At 44.8% G+C, this 13,735-nt stretch overlaps 1 long non-coding RNA gene and 1 other non-coding gene across 2 annotated transcripts; both read left to right on the top strand.

Annotated features, from left to right (window-relative positions):
- Positions 1 to 3,807: 3,807 nt before the first annotated feature.
- LOC123364224 lies at positions 3,808 to 13,182 on the top strand. The gene is made up of 3 exons (XR_006577042.1): positions 3,808 to 4,090; positions 8,452 to 8,508; positions 12,651 to 13,182. It is a non-coding gene; the product is annotated as an uncharacterized LOC123364224 (long non-coding RNA).
- On the top strand, positions 8,593 to 8,680 carry LOC123365483. The gene has a single exon (XR_006577617.1). It is a non-coding gene; the product is annotated as a small nucleolar RNA SNORD93 (small nucleolar RNA).
- Positions 13,183 to 13,735: the final 553 nt, after the last annotated feature.

Raw genomic sequence — 13,735 nt, 5'->3', positions numbered from 1 at the left:
CACCAGGGCAATAAGAAGAGCACATTGAGGCACACTTCGTCTCCAAGACACTTTGAAAACCAGTTTCATGAATGACCCAACACTGATGTGACAGTTCTGTGTGTTGTTCCTTACCAACCTGCCCCCTTTTTTGCATGTACTGCCCTGTAAACTAAACCCCCAACAACCACAGTGTGCACAGTGAATAAAGAGCCTCTTGTCCTCAATCCATGCATTTTTATTATTCTAACAAACACGGAACAGAGACAGCAATGAATAGCAAAGATAACCCTGGTCTAAGGGCCTGATAACATGGGGGAGGGGGAGGGGCAAGGACACTCAGCTTATTACAATTGCACTGTCTAGCAATCAAAGCTGTGGAAATGAGAGCCTTCTGCTCCATGAACCATCCCCTGGAGTTGAGTTCAAGGGATAATGAAGGTTCCCCATCCCCTCCCCTCCCCGCATTCTAGGATGTCTGGGAGAGGAGGATATGGAACTTGGTGAGGAGGGCAGCTGGTTCATCATTGGGTGCAGCGGGTCTCTAAGGTCTAGCTGCCTTTCCTGCACCTCAGCCAGATGCCTCAACATGTCTGTTTGCTCCCCCATAAGCTGCAACATTTCCTCTTGTGTGTTATGCTCTTGTTCCCTGCATGCTTTCCTGCCCTCTTGGTCGGTGTGCATACTCTCTGACAGTGTAAGCCTCCATGCTTTCAGCTGGGCCCTGTCAGTCTCGGAGGAACACAGCAAATCACAGAACATGTCTTCCCTTGTCCGCTTTTTTCGCCTTCTAATCTGGGGCAGCCTTTGTGCTGGTGTGGAGGAAGCACCCACAGACAAGGTTTCAGCCGCCAGGGGAAAAAACCCACACGGGTAGCCTTACAGAACATACACTGTTGAAAACAGAAGGTTAACTCTGCAATGAATGAAACACATCACAGCAGTAAATACACTCCCTGAGGTATATGAACACATTTTGTCTTCTCAAAGAAGCGCCTACCAGTAAGGTACAACACACGGCAGAGCACTGGGCAGCAGATTTTGGTTTGCAGGCAGGCATGATAAGCACACAACAAAGGGTAGGAGGTGTCAGGGCCACCCGGGGAAATTTTTTTGCAGGGGGAACTCTTGGCTCTTAAATAGGTTTTTCCAGGGAGCACCCTTTGTGTAGCTGGTCTAGCCACCACTGTATCCCAATTGTTTACCTCAGATTAAATATTAAACACAATTGCATGTAACCTTTGTAGTGTGATTACAAGTGTGCGCTCACCAGAGGTGCCTTCCCCACCATCACGGTCCTGCAACAATAGTCCCTGGTGAGGGATTGGCTCCAGAGTTACGAAAAGGTCTTGGCTGTCGGTGAGAATGGATCCTCCGCTTGCCTGCTGCACATTCTTCTCCTCCTCTTCCTCATTAACAATGTCCACCTCGTTGTTGCCCGAAGCCGCGGGGGGCCCCTGGGAGGTATCCATGGAAAGTGTTGGGGTACTGGTGGGGTCCCTGCCTAGAATCACATGCAGCTGCACATAGAAGCGGCATGTCTGCTGCTCAGAACCAGAGCGACTGTTTGCCTCCCTTGTCTTCTGGTATGCTTGCCTGAGCTCCTTTATTTTCACATGGCACTGCCATGTGTCCCTGGTATAGCCTTTGTCCCCCCTACCCTGTGCGATTTTGGCATAGATGTCATGTCAGTGTTTCTTCTGCTGCTTTGGAGCTCTGCCTGCATAGACTCTTCTCCCCACACTGCAATCAGATCCACTCCTGTATGCTCCATGCTGGAGCATGTTTGCGGCCCTGGGCAGGCATGGTCAGCTGTGCTGGTGAGCTCTCCACGCTGATCAAACAGGAAATGAAATTCAAAAGTTCCCTGGGCTTTTCCTGTGTACCTGGCTGAAGTGCAGTGGAGTTGAAAGTGCTGTTCAGAGTGGTCACATTGGAGCACTCTGGGACACCGCCCGGACGCCAATTCCGTCAAATAATACAGCGCTGTGCCTACGCTATCCCTAATTTCACCCGGGAAGGGCGACTCTAGCGCCATGCCTCTTGCCGAGGTGGAGTACAGGCGTAGATCTTAGAAGCCCTTTAGGTTGGCCGAAAGGGCTCAGTAGTGTAGATATCCAAATTATAAATTCTACCTAACGTGGCATATATTGACCTAACGCCGTACTGTAGACCAGGCCTCAGTCAATGGAAACATTTAGTTTTGGAACTCTTGACCCATTGAAGTCAAAACGCTTATAGATAGTCTCATAAATTGTTTTCCAAAATGAGCTGAATATGTTTTATCCTAGTTCATATTGCCCAGTCACAGTGCAAACTGTGTTAAGCCAAACTCATTATTAAACATGGATTCAGTTAATATATCTTTTCATAAATATAGAAGGAGCGACAGCATCACTAAGTTTCAGTATCATTTGTGAGGGAAAGTTAATGATTTTGCTGGATTATGGTTCGCTTCATCCTTTTTTTGTATATTAATATCAACTAACATTCTTCGAGTAATTGCACATGTCCATTCCACTGTAGGTACATGTGCACCCAGTACACAGTTGTCAGAGATTTTTCCCTCAGAAAAACATGGAACACAGGAAGTCAGGCTGGAAGCAATGCAGTCCCACAGACAGAGCAGTGCAGAGGGTTAATAAAGTTCTACTTGTTCATCTGAACCTGCATTCAGCTTCACTCCGTGCAAATGAAAGAGCATTCAAGCCATGCTAAAATGACATGCTAAAATGGGGCACAACAAACTATATTGAAATTGGATTCTCAACTGGATGCCCTCAACACTGTTGTAATGTTAGTGTATAAGGGATCTTAAAAAAGCAAATCCAATCCAGCAGTTGATCCAGTAGGCGGAAGAGGTGTTATGCCCACTGAGACAGAATTTGTTTAAACTGTAGCAATATCTTATGCAATATCTTAACTGTGGGTTTTAATGCTTGTGGGGGAGGGTACGCACAAGAGAGTGCCACATGTGCAGCAGCTGCTTCCCTCTGTTTTCACTCACCCCTCTGAATTCAAACAATAACCAAGAGATTTGCCCACTGTGTCTTATCGCCTCCACTTGTGTATCATTTAACTAAAAGCTGCTGTGAGGCTTGTGTCACACACCTCTAAAGTCGCAAACCAGCTGGTGTGTAATACATGCCTCTCATTTAGCTTGCTAGGGGTGTGTGGCAAAGAATTGTTATTTATACTGCAGCACACAGTGGCGTTGAAACAATTGTTATAGTGGGGGGGGGGGTGCTGAAAATCATTGAACAAAACTGTAAATCCTGGATATGATGGAAACAACTTCAAGCCCCAGGGGTGCTGCCATCCCCGCATCATCCCTAGTTCCAGCACCCCTGATGGCACATGCACTTTTCAAGCAAATAAGAGAAATCCTTGTCTGAATAGCTAATCATCTACATTTAGGCAGATATCTTAAACTGATCATGGGGGAGGTGAAGAGAGAGCTGTAAATTAGAGGAAAGGGGAAAAGTTGCTTTCCATCTCTATCAAGACTCAAGATCTAATACTATATTGTAAGCTGTATAATATACTGCTTTGCAATAGGGTGTGTGTTTTTCTTAGCCTTTAGCGCTTGTCGTTGATCTCATTGATTAGGGTAACAATGAGAAGCTGACCTAGTAAGACATTTGAGTGGTAAAGAGTGTTCTATAGGAATCACTTGTGCTGGTAAGGTTGTGCAAACTGGAAAAAACAGGGTGTGCCTAATGTAAAAGTATCTACTTCCTCTAGCAGTTACATCTTCCCATATATGGCTACTGTTATACCTCACATGCCAGACAGACAAGCGACTGTACAGTTTGTTATTGAGATGATAGCCTTGAGGATAGGAGAGAGAATCATGAGTCACCTTCCAAACAGGTTTGACTGGTGTGAGATAATAGTACAAACATATTTTAGAAACTGGTCTAAACTAGCCTGTAAGAAGGAATGGTAGGTGTGGATTCAAAAAAAGACCGTCACATGCTAAGGAGAAAGGGAGCTGGACTAACAAGAAACTGTGGCTGCAACTGCCTGCGAAACAAATACCATGAGGATTCGCTATGGAGGCAGCTTTGCCCAAAGAAGAAGGTCAGAGCCAGAACTTTGCAGCCATGCTGTAGGTATTATTTCATATTTATAATTCAAAGCTCTATCCCTCTTAGTGATATGTTAGTCTGGGGAGTAGTTATGTTTACTTAACTTTATTTGCTTATTTTTTCTCTCTGTTTTTAATGAAGGCAAACTGACTTTGCAATGAGTGACAAATATGGTGCAGTAAATCATTGGTGGAATATTTATGAGAAGGAAAACTGACTTCTGACCACAAGGATGGCAGAAGCAGTGCAGGAACAATAACCTAGACCCTGGCTGAAAGGCAGAGAGAAATCCTGAAGATGAGGCAAAGGACTAGATTTGGTGACAAAAACAACTTTGAATTTCTCTTCCCTTTCAATAACTTGCAGTTCATACAGTCAATGATGCCTGCTGTCAGGGCCGTCCTTAGGATTTATGGTGCCCTAGGCAGGATTATTAAACTGGTGCCCCTGTGCCTGTCTTGCTCTTAGCAACACAAACATAAGCTTACACTATTGGAAAACTTACCACATGCATGTTATTAAAACCAGTTTAACTTAATTAAGCACACTGTAAAGCTGATGGACTAGCACTAAAGAAGTAGCACTATAGAAAAAATTCTGATTTGACAGAATGATGCAAATAATATAATTTTTTTAATTTGTCAACATTTTATTAGAAATTTATATGAAGAGGTATTGAAACAAGGATTAGTTTTTAATTAAAAGCAATCTTTCTGGCTTTTTTGGCTGCAAAATCAGTAATAATGTCATTGTATGACAAAGACAAACTGATGTCTTGTTTGATTGCAAGAATAGCAAGACCAGTCAAGTGTTCCTGACTCCTTGTAGAGTGGAGATAGTTTTTAATGAGCTTTAGTTTTGAGAAACTCTGTGCTATTGTTACAGGAAGTGTCAGTAGAATACAAGTGGCAACATGCACATTAGGATATATGTCAACAAGTTTGCTGGTATGAGTAAACTGTACAATGTCCATTATCGATTTTGCATGTGGCAACATTGATGACAGTGCATGCAATTCTTCATACAGTTCAAGTCCATTTAAATCAAAACGATCACCGTGCTTCAGGAGGCTCTCTAGGTCAGGGGTCCACAACGCGGTGCCTGCGGGTGCCATGGTGCCCGCAGGGGCCTCTCAGTGCACCTGCGTACTGGCTGGCGGACGAGCATCCGCTGAAATGCTGCCAAAATTCAGCGGCATTTCGGCGGCGACGCCTCTGGATGACGCTGCTTGCCGACGATAAGCAGCGTCATCCAGAGGCGTCGCCGCTGAAATGTCGCCGAATTTCAGCGGATGCTCGTCCACTGCCACGGTCTTTCGTCTGGCACCTGCCAGATGAAAAAGGTTGGGGACCACTGCTCTAGGTTCTTGCACTTTGTCATTAGTTGCTCTTGTTTTCCTATTTCATTGAATTTAGTCCTGCTCAGCCCGCTACCAGCTAGTGAATGGAACCCCAGGCCGACAGCGGGTTGAGTGGCTCAGCCGGGGTCTCAGCCACCGGCCTGCCCAGCCCGCTGCCAGCCTGGGGTTCCTTGGGGGTCCCCAGGCCAGCAGTGGGTGCTGAGTGGGGCCAGCGGCCGGGACCCCGGGTGGCAATGGGGCAGCAGCCGGAACCCCAGAGCAGTGGCGGGCTGAGCCGCTCAGCCCGCCACTGCGTGCCATCGAAAATCAGCTTGCGTGCCACCTTTGGCACATGTGCCAGAGGTTGCCGACCCCTGCTCTATACATTAGTAAGGAGATGAGCATATTACAGTTGTTGGAGGGCTCTATTTAGCAGTAACAGGGCTATAGGAAAGTCAGTCAACATTTTTTTTTCTCTGATGAAAACTGTTTTTGACTAAGATATTGATTTTTAAAAAAAATATATTGAAATTTAATTCAGGATTGTTAGCAAGCTCTTTTGGCAAAGTTGTTAAATGACAATCTAAATGGCAACTCAGTACTGCTTTCATGCTTGGCTCACCCCTCAGCCTGCTGGTCCGACAGCTGCAGTAGAGGAGGAGATAGGTGGAAAACTGCAGGACCCCAAAATCCACCTCGTGGGGTGCAGAGTGGCAACAGCAGCAGCAAACCCTCATCTCCGATCACACACCAGTGGGCACCACCGCCAGCCCAACGGACCATGGTGAAGTTAGCACAGCATCTGGTCTCAGGGATGGGGCACCCATGGAACCACAGCAGCTCATCCTGCCCTGTGCAGCTCGCCCCTGGATGAGATGGATCACTGCCAGCCTGGGGGAGAGACACGCTCCCCAGCTAGGGTGACCAGATCCAGATGTCCTTATTTTATAGGGCCAATCCCAATATTTGGGGCTTTGTCTTATATAGGTACCAATTACCCCCACCTAGGGTGACCAGATAGCAAATGTGAAAAATCGAGATGGGGGTGGAGGGGAAAAGGAGCCTATATAAGAAAAAGACCCAAAAATTGGGACTGTCCCTATAAAATCGGGACATCTGGTCACCCTACACGTGAGTTCCTTTCCCCACCCCTTCCCAGAGACCCCAGCAGCCCATCCCCTTCCTCAGACCGTGCTGCATTCGTCTCTCTCTAGGACCCAGCAGCCCTGCTCTTACATGCTCCACTGCTTCCCATCTGTCTGGGCTCACAGCATAGCGGTGCCCCCAGACCTAGTGGTGCCCTAGGCGGCTGCCTGTTCTGCCTATGGCTAAGGACGGCCCTGACTGCTGTATTTGAGTGGGGAGTTCGTTTCCTGTATTGATGTCCAAAGGATTTAACTGAGACTACAAGACCAAGAAATTATGCTAAGTAAAAATGCATTAGCAACTCTTGTGTACAGCAAATGGTTCTGGAAGCAACACATTTTTCAGGGTGAGGGAATAATTCAAGTCACTCATAGAAACTGACTGCAGGACTCTGAGTCGCCTAAAAGATGAGGGAGTGGATTTATGTTTGTCTAGGTATAGCTGAATCACTTGAATCCCACTCATTGCCTCAAGGAAGAAAGGTTATTCTGCAGAATGGCTCATCCTGGCAGGAGGGATAGAACCAATAATTTTATTTATTGTGCCCTTCATCCCAAAGAATTCCAGAGCCTTCAGATAAACTCTACAAAGGAATCCCAGCCTTTGTAAAAGTGCTGTGGCATGAGACCAAAGCACTACCTTTTACAGTAGCATTATTGCAGTGAGGAGGAATTTTAGCCCCAGACTAACTCATCAGGGGCACTGTAATTTCTACTATTACACAGAAAGTGTCCAGAGAGCTCTGCTGTCCCTGTGAGATGCCTGGTTTTGAGGTTTCCTCTTCAAACCATTATCAAGAAAATGGCATGAAACTCATCTGCTTTGAAAAAACAAAGGTCTGAGCTGACCCCATGTAGATTTGAACTCATGGTTTAAGGGAATCTGTTGTAAGTACTTCATACTTGATGCTTAGACCACAAAATTACTGTAAATAGTAAAGCACACGAGGAGGCAATAGAAACATACAGTTCTGTAATACTCTGCTCATTTGGGCTTGGCAATCAGAACTGGGACAAGAACAGGAGCGTACCCCTTTCTAAGCAAAGCTGTCATTTCTCTGTGCCTAACTCGACTCCAATTTAGCACTCTCCTAGTCATACAATTCAGTAGAGTCCCCCAGTGCTTGGTGCTGCACCATGAGCTGTGGAATACGTGCTGCTGGTTTGCAGAGATCACACTTCTCAAAACAGCTAAGTGAGGACTGAGGTGCTGTGATCTCCCCAGAGACTTCTTAGGTAGGGCTCAAAATGGGCAGAGCTCGTGTTGTGTGGGAAGTGTCATCTTAATGCTGCATTTTCCTGTTTTTCTCATGTAACGCTACATGTCTTGTAAGAGGACCTTAGCGCTGCATTTCTTGGTTTCTCAGATGTTTTGGGAATTATCACATTCTGAAAGGGTACGAGGAGCACAGGCAGTGCTGAGTTACTGCAACCTTAACTCCATGTTAAAGATTTTTGCTTATGAAATTGTGTTTGGTGCCCACTGGATGCTGGCAGTCCCATTTGCTATTGCACACTTCTGAAAAAGTGATACTGTGAAATGCCTAATAAAAAGTTACTGACATGATCAGGGAAGAGGAAAAATAAGCAGAATGTTTGGCTGCCTATTTAATAAAATATGAAAACCCCAGTTAAACTAGCTAGGTATTAGCAATAAAAAATGAAGCTGACAGTTAAGCAAGGTTTGCATTTAAATCCATTAAGAGAATGAAGCTATTCTTTACAGTCACTGAAACCAGTGACAGAAACACCTGTCTGAGAAAAGCCGGTGCTCAGCGATACTTCACAATGATCTTATGAGAAAAGCTGCTGTCTTAATTGATTATTAACTAATAAATTCCTGCACAAAGTGTTCTAATGCAAAACTCAACTTTCTCTCTCTTCCCCCCACCTCCAGATTCAGTAATGAAGATGCAAATTGTTGTTTAATATTCAACTGCTGCTTCCTGTGAAGGTATATCTCACAAGAATTTACGTACCTTTTAAATGCAACACTTTATTAAATATTGTAGATTTATGGTATTGTGGATGGAATTTCTGGCCAAGGATGAAAACCATGATCTGATTGCATATCTGTTTAAAATGATATGCACAAGTCTGATGGTTAAAGGATTTACCTGAGGCCAGACTGACATCCATAAGATATTTAAGTATTTTTGGTTTTAAATTAAACCTTTTATTATTAGTATTTGCACTTCTGCTAGTGAAAGCATAACAGATTTATGTTGTTTTGCATTGGTTTAAAAGATTTTTCTGTTAGACTGCCTATTTGTAAACTGTTATTTGCATGCAAGACTAGCAAATGGATCTTCTGGATCTGAAGAATAAATTGCTATAACAGCTGGTATAAAGATTGTACAGGATTAAGTAGAGCACATTTATTTTCAGCTGTGTTTTTGCTATGAACTAGAAAAGTGCAGACAAACCTTGACTACCCTGTAGGCCTAAAGACAACTTTGCTAGTTAGTGTTTATATACCAACCCCACTCTCGGTATAGTGTATTGACATAACGCACTTTAAAAATAATGGTGTAAATAAAGCACTGCAATTGATTTGCTTTTATATGTGTTGGCTACATTTCAATATTACACACAAAATATGACCCATTTATGGCCTACATGTGCCTTGATATCATAAGGATATGGAATTGGAGCGCTTGAAAAACAAAAATTGTATTTAAAAATGCACATTCAATTTCTTTATTTCAACACACTCTTATTGTAATTGTCATTCTCTAGCCTGTGTGAATAACAAACAAGATGATGCTGAAGAGAGAAAACTCTGACAGTGATAAGGCATTTTTAAGTCAGGGAACTGATTTCTACATGAAAGTATTTGCACTCCAGTTGCATCATTGTTTTAAAAGTGTTTTTATGTACAGGCTTTTTGAGCTCCTCAGGGGAGGGACTTCTAAAAAATCCCACAGTAACTAGAAAATGGAACAAGAAGTTCTGGGAGGGAAGGTATTGTGCTGAGGAGGAGAGGGAAGAGTGAAAAAATGACTGCAAAGATTTGCAACATCTCAAATGCAACAGGAATGGGCATTACTGGATGGTTTTCTGCTATGGCTTGAATTTGGTTATTTTTAAAAGGACACTATCAGCTTTAAAGCTAGTCAATATTGAAAAAAAAAGGTTAGGCATAGTTACGACAAATATTCCTGAGTCCCCCTGCGAAGGAAGCATGTTGTTAAAATGAGGCGTGTGTTATTCAGAATTAAGACTGAGAGTTTGTCACAGAGGTCACGGATTCTGTGACTTTCCATGACCTCTGTGACTTCTGCAGCCTGACCATGTGCTTGGCCTGGGGACAGCTCAGGCAGCCCCTGCACCAGGCACACTGGCTGCTGCTGGGGCAGTCTCAGGGCCAGATTAACTATTAGGCTAATAAGGCGATAGCCTTAGGCCCTCCTCTTTTTAAGGCCCTACTGGTCAGGCAGGGGCACGGTCAGGGCTGGGCGGGGAGGTTGCTCACACAGCCCTGCTGGAGTGCTCCTGCCAGCAGGAAAGGCAAAGCAGCCACCTCTGGCTTGGAAGGAGCTCAGCCGGCAGCCTGTTGCTTCTGCTCCCTCCCGTCTGTGTCTCCCCCACACTGCAGGAACACGCTGCCAGGTATCCAGTTACCACTGGTGACCAGACACTAAAATCCGGTTACCACGGAAACTCGTGCCAGCCGTGGGTGTAGTTTGAGCAAGCAGTGTGTGTCGTCCCCCCCCTGCTCCCCACCCCGATTTCTCTGGAGCTCTGCTTAGCTGTCACGGAGGGAAGAGGCTCCCTCTGTCCCCATCCTCAGCTGAGGCTGGCAGGCAGCTCCAGGATGCTGCCTCCTGGGTCCTAGTGCCCATCAACATCCTCTTCTATGTGTGCCGGGTCCCATTTCTGGACAACTGGCGAGTGTCGGGGGGGCAGAGCAGGTGGTGAGGGAGAGGTGCTACCAGAGTGGAAGGGTGGGAAGTTTGCACAGAACCTGCACACGCTCTAGCCAGCTCCAGCCAGAACTATTGCCCTTCCCATGTAGAAGGAATGAATTCCCACCCATTTGTAGGAAAAACAACAAAACATCCCATTCTGGATACCAGTACTTTAACTTTTACAGTACCTACAATCAAGGGGCTTCAGATTGATGATGCCCTGTGTTCAATACTGTATTGAACTGTACTAAAAATCAAAAAATCTAAAAATCTGTACTGGGATGCCCAGGCAACCAAGTTCTTTCCTTATGCTCAGCCTAGTTCCACAGGCCAACGCATCTTTGTACTTTTAAGGGGTTGCAAAATCACTGGAGGAAGCTCAACACACAATATTGTAGGTTTCTCCCTCCCGTCTCCCTCAAGGATTTTAAATCCACTTCTTAGCAGGCTATGATAGAATGACTGGCTGAATAGGCTAAAGGTAGGTTCTGTCCATTTGCTGGTTCTCCAGCAGTTCAATCCCTCATAAAAGTACCTCACATTTGATTTCTTTTGAGTTTCATTCAAAAACTTAAAGCTAAATAAACGTAAAGTTAGTCCTCATTTTTCTGCCCAAACTCAAACTAACGTCTTTCCCAAGTGGAAAATGTTGGATAAGCATGGAATGTGATTCGAGAAGGGAATGAGAACACAGGCCAATTCCTGCTGACACTTACACCCCTGTAGCCTTAGCTTTTGGTCCCTTATGCATTTTCACACCTGGTATAAGCAGAAGCTCATTCACTTTCCTCCCCTAAACTTTGAGCATCTTAAGGGAAAAAAAATAAACAAGGTCTGCTTGAATTGCACATGCAAATGAAGCTCTCCTTTCATTCCACACCAGCCTTAAACAAACACCAGATCTGATGTAACAAGCAAAGGTGTCACTACAGCAGCCTTGATTGTACTGTGCTTTTGAAAGATCCTTAATGGTTCTTTTAAGATGCAGATTTTCCTTGAAGTCTTTTTGTTCAGGGGGGCAGAGAACACAACAGGGAATAGCTCTGTTTTTGTCAACTCCTAGTCATTCAAAAGCTGAAAGGCTTTAGATTAAGTTTGTTTAATGTTTGTCCAGTGATTTTAAAGAGCTAACATAATACAGAAGTGCTAAATATTATGACTGGGCAACCATCTAAAGATCTGTGTCACTTCTAGCTGTTACCCTTTTCTTTAAAAAAGCTTAAAACAAACAAATACAAACTGTAGGGGGCTGGTGCACACAGAACTTATGCTTAAAAAACCTCGTGTCAGAGCTGCTGATCACAGATTCTAGAATAGATAATACTTAGTCCTGCCATGAGTGCAGGGGGCTGGACTAGATGATCTCTCGAGGTCCCCTCCAGTCCTATGATTTTATTCTATGATTCTATAAAAAAAATCAGGCACTTTCAAGAGAGTACAAGCAATAATTTTAGGAGGTCTTTAATCTTGGCGTAGCCCGTTTTACCAGTGCAATGAGCACAAATATCTTATAGGACACTATCCAGCTGTGTTCCAATATGGCAACGTATCCTCTAGCCGTATAAAGATTAAAAAACACTAGTTAGAGGCACTGGGACAGTAGTTGTTTTTAGATGCTATTTTGGTTTCAATCCATTAGATAGCAGCACAAAAGGGGGTGTTTGTAAAATAAAAAAATAGTACACTGGAAATCTGATTTCAATAGCTTGCATAAAAGAAGCCTACGTAAAAAGACAGCAGCAGCTAGGGTCACACGTGCTTTCCATTGCTTCCTGTAAAATGCTGTGTTGGCTCCTAAACCAAAGCTTTTTGCATGAGACGGCCATATTAACTAGCATATTGAGATCAAGCTTAATCTTGGAAAATGTTATATATTACATGTGCTTGCATGGCCTTTTGGAAAAAATATTTAGAACTACAGAGCTTGGGCAGATAAATGCCCAAAATGATTCATTTATATATCACGGATGGGGTCAGGTGGTCAGATCCTCAGCTACTGTGAATTGTCATAGCTCCATTGACACTGGCAGAAGCTCTGTCCCCAGCTCATAGAGATCTTCAGGTATTTGAAAGGCCAAAATGAGCCACTCTCCTTACTACTTTATCACAAAGGGATAAAAAGCATGAAGAATAATTTATAATTAATTGCAAACTAAAGCCATCACATTTTTCATCTTCATTTTAGGTCTGAACAAGTGACAGTGGCAATGTTAGGATTTCCTCAGAGATCTTTTCCACTCGGCTTAGCCAGAACACCTCTCCAGTTCTGGGGATAATACTTTAGCCAGCTCTCTCGAATCCAAGAAATCAGCTCAACTCTGGACTCATCACTGAGGTTTCATTATTGGCATACAATCAAACTACACTTGAGTTGATCAGGCTCAAGTGTAGCAGGTGGGTACAGGGTATACCCAGGGGTGAAAGTAACTGAAAGGACTTTCTGGTACGCTGGAGTCCTGAGTGGGGGGGGCGTGACCTCAACCGGAAGAGGTGGCTGGGGCTGGGAGCCCCAGGGCCTTTAAATCACCCCAGAGCTACCAGCTGCAGAGGCGGCTGGGAGCCCCGGGGGTTTTGGGGCAAAATAAAGGGCCCGGGGCCCTTTAAAGCGCCTGAGCCCTGCAGCTGGGCTCCGGTGGTGATTTAAAGGGCCAGAGGCTCCAGCCGCTGTGGGGAGCCCCGGGCCCTTTAAAGCGCCACCCGAGCCCCGCTGCCGGAGCTCCAGCAGTGATTTAAAGGGCCGGGGCTCCCCGCAGTGGCTGGAGCGCTGGGCCCTTTAAATCACTGCCGGGGAAGCCAGTCCAGTCTGGCACAGCGTACCAGCTCTTGCCGGTACCCTGTACCGGACCATACCGGCTTACTTTCACCTCCGGGTATACCACACTTTTAATGTACATAATCATGAGTTAGCTTATACACCAGGGGTCGGCAGCCTTTCAGACGTGGGGTGCTGAGTCTTCATTTATTCACTCTAATTTAAGGTTTCGCGTGCCGGTAATACATTTTAATGTTTTTAGAAGGTCTCTCTCTATAAGTCTATAAACTATTGTTGTATGTAAAGTAAACACGTTTTTTAAAATGTTTAAGAAGCTTCATTTAAAATTAAATTAAAATGCAGATCTAATCAGTTTAGTGCAGTGGTTCTTAACCTGGGGTGCCCGCACCCCCTGGGGCAGGGCCGGTGCTAGGATATTTTAGGCCCTAGCTGAAACTTCCACCTTGCGCCCCCAACACATTGGTTCATTGCGGGGCAAATCTCAATGAGCCTTTATA

Source organism: Mauremys mutica, chromosome 2 (genome assembly GCF_020497125.1).
Source record: "Mauremys mutica isolate MM-2020 ecotype Southern chromosome 2, ASM2049712v1, whole genome shotgun sequence".
Classification (NCBI taxonomy): Eukaryota; Metazoa; Chordata; order Testudines; family Geoemydidae; genus Mauremys; species Mauremys mutica.
The sequence above is the reverse complement of the archived record's forward strand: the minus strand, read 5'-3'. Positions and strand labels throughout refer to the sequence as shown.